The sequence below is a fragment of the Bombyx mandarina genome, chromosome 25 (assembly GCF_030267445.1).
Source record: "Bombyx mandarina strain Sakado chromosome 25, ASM3026744v2".
In the NCBI taxonomy this organism is placed as follows: Eukaryota; Metazoa; Arthropoda; class Insecta; order Lepidoptera; family Bombycidae; genus Bombyx; species Bombyx mandarina.
Genome location: NC_143231.1, coordinates 9,085,394 through 9,088,992, shown reverse-complemented (window position 1 = coordinate 9,088,992; position 3,599 = coordinate 9,085,394). Strand labels below are relative to the sequence as shown.

At 37.5% G+C, this 3,599-nt stretch overlaps 1 protein-coding gene across 4 annotated transcripts in view; it reads right to left on the bottom strand.

Annotated features, from left to right (window-relative positions):
• KrT95D (phosphofurin acidic cluster sorting protein KrT95D) overlaps positions 1 to 3,599 on the bottom strand; it is a 112,280-nt gene that overhangs the window by 77,541 nt on the left and 31,140 nt on the right. The gene's annotated exons all lie outside the window — the stretch shown is intronic.

The window sequence follows — 3,599 nt, the reverse complement described above, 5'->3', positions numbered from 1 at the left end:
AATGAAAAAAAACACATTTATCTAACAAAGAACTAGGATTTACACTGTACTATAGAAATCGGAGATTAATACATGTACATACTTACGTAAATATATTTATGTATAGATAGATATTAAAAAGAAAACAAATGAATTCGTCGTCCTAGTTGTGTTTGCTATCATGCGTGTTTTTTTAGTTATTAAACTGCATATAACTATTTTACCGGTATGTTGTAATGATCTCGCACAGGTCTACTCGGCTACATGACAGTCTTAAATTCTGATTTGAAGGATGGGATAGCTGTTGCTAATTACAATTTTTAAACATCGACCTTGTTGATTTTAGGCGTCGGCAATCAATTTTTTCTTATCTAAAAGCTCCACAGAGTTCCCCAAAGTAAACCATGCTGTACAATTAAAAAAAAAACTACCTCGTTCATATTATTGTGACCATGACCATTCTCCTGTCTTGTCCTATACTACAAAGCAAATTTTTATTTCTAACATCCAGACGCTGACAACGTTATAAAATCTACCGAAAGTCGATTACAAGATGCCGTTTTTACCAGACGTTGGCCACACGAATACATTACAAAGACAAATTTTCAATTCGACGTGTGCATGTCACAAAAACTTTCCGATCTGTCTGTCTAGACGTATTTTTGTGCCAATAACATCTGTTTTTTATATTTAAAAATTTTGAACGAAATACATATGATGCGATGGCTGGTCGCTTACAATAACGCTTTTGTAGGCGGGCACCTTATAAATACTATTAAGGCTTTATCAAATATGTATTGAATTTGGTCGCACCAATCCCATGAATGCATTAATGGTGTTTCCTGCGGCCATTGAAGAAATTGAACATGGAACGTTTGCTATTTATCGCTATGTTCAGTGGTGATCGAGGACACGTTGCGGTTCCTCAATTGTTTTATTCGCATAAACAGGCAATCGACTTAAATGGAACTTGTCATCTACAGGCACTCGGTGTTGCTGCCCACTAATTTCTCAATCGAAATCTTTATTGCACATATAGGATTATTTACCACGTTTCTAAAGATAGGGAGTTTTTTTTTATCCTACCTAAACTGAGAGCCTTAAGAGGCTATATCAGCGTAGCCTGAACTAGTAGGTGAGCTCACGGGGCTCAAACCTGATGAAGTTGCTAACACGAACCCTAGCAAGAGCCGTGCTTCGCAGAATCTACCACCGGATCGGAAACGCGACCCACTGAGAAGATCCGGCGAGAAACTCAGTGGGCTGTGTCTGAGGTTTAATTTACTCGTCGAGCCCTTCGTCGCAAGTAACGGGTTCGACGAGAACGATGACCGAGGATAGGGAGATGACGCAATAGTAGCATCAGTGATGACGCTCCTACCCTCTTTTCTTCAACTTGTGTTCACCCAATGCTCCTACTACAGACGAATGATCGGGAAGTGCCATATACTCACTAAAGTTAGTCACGGATCGCGTACCCTATAAAGCAGCAGCACAGATTGTAAGCCTGTCCTGTTACAATATAAGACGGTGATGACATTGCTTTCATTTAACTGAAAAACAAACATTCAAAACAAAGACATTGATTCATTAAACGTGGAGCGAAGACCGAGAGACCTATAGATCCGCTCGCCTCGAACTGTGTCACAAGTTCAAGGATCAGAGAGTGTGGCGTTCACTTCCTACAGCGACCGGTATTCAGAACCGGCACAAGCGGTAAATGACCGATGATAAACGAACTAAAAGAACTTACAGCACGTCAAGTTTTTACGGACACGCTAATTTTAGATACGGTCGATTGATATGGATTTATGAAAGAAAAAAAGTATGGAACTCGATTTCGTTTCCATGAAGTTATATGTTAGTGTTAACGCTAAATAGTGATAGTTTTCGGTAGGCAGCGGTTTGGCTCTGCCCCTGGCATTGCTGAAGTCCATGGGCGACGGTAACCACTCACCATCAGGTGGGCTGTATGCTCGTCTGCCTACAAGGGCAATAAAAAAAAAAAGAAGATAAACCACAGTGATAAAAGATTTCGTTTAAAAACGGAACCTTTGTTATTAAAATCTACATAGCTGGTGATTTTCTAGACTGTTTGAATCGTTAATAATATGTAAAATTATTTTAATTTATCTTTAAAAATATTTATAAGATTCTTTTTTGTAACATTTGTCGTCTTCGTTGAATTTCAAAGCGCTCTTCTTTTAACAATAAATATTTTTTGTACAATGTCAAATTCAGCATTGACCTCGTTATTTTCTTTTATTGGCATCCATTTTAACGTGCCGAAGGTTAAACTAGTCTAGACTATTCTAGACAGATAAAAAAAAGCACTTCGTAATGCGGGGGCTAACGAAATTTTTGTCAAGGATTAGAAAATGAGGAGTTAAATTCTATTATTGATGAACAAAAATAGATTGTATTAAGCAGTTGTACGATTAAAATCTTCATGCCCTACGACTATTCTATTATTATACTTACTTAAAATAAACGACGCCATTAAAACACGGCTATCCCAAATCAAACCACAACGCATTGTTTATTTCAGTCCGAAATCAAAGTCTGTTAACTGTAAAAAAAAGGAACTATTTTTTTTTTTTTTTATTGCCTAGATGGGTGGACGAGCTCACAGCCCACCTGATGTTAAGTGGTTACTGGAGCCCATAGACATCTACAACGTAGACGCGCCACCCACCTTGAGATACAAGTTCTAAAATCTCAGTATAGTTACAACGGCTACCCCACCCTTCAAACCGAAACGCATTACTGCTTCACGGCAGAAATAAGCAGGGCGGTGGTACCTATCCGCGCGGACTCACAAGAGGTCCTACCACCAGTAATGATTTCGATAAGCTAGATAATTTTTCATTTTGGTTTGGCTTCTAAAGAACTTATTATCAATCCTTTACTTCCGATAACGTTGGTGAAAATATCTGTAACCTGTACTATAACTATCATAGCTAGCTAACGTTCAGTCGACGTACTCAGCTAGTTAATGCAAAAACTTACACAAGACTAACCGATACTGCCTAATAATGCAACATAATAATAATGAAATAACTGCACATAATAATGAAAAGATTATGCAGAAAAGAAGCAGCCAATCAGGGAAGGTTTAAGTACAAACAACACCTTTTAGAAATTAATTACAATACCAAACAGGTCAAAGCAATCTAGAAAATTCTTTCGTTTTCTTCAGACATTTAAAGTCAATTTCTTCTTTCAAATTCAAGCTTCTGTGGATTTTTTCAAAATTATGTAATATCGACTGGTCCTCTCTAGTATCGACGAAAACCTCGAAGTATATCTATTTTTCATGGACATAATTTCCAGATCAGCAATGCCGTAGGTACAATATGCGCCCGAGAAAAAACAGCGACGATCATCAACCTGTATGTACCCTCATAAATATCTGAAATAAGTTCAGAATGTAAAGTCTTCTCTGAGAGCTCGATATGAGAAACATAAACACTTACAACATATTACCTTTTGTTATCTACCAGTAAAGAAATAATGTTGAAAGACAGAAACCATTCCCGATGTTCGACATCAAAGAACGGTTTCTATAAACAATACAAAACCGATTTGACTTTCATAAGAAACAGACGGCACTATTGAAG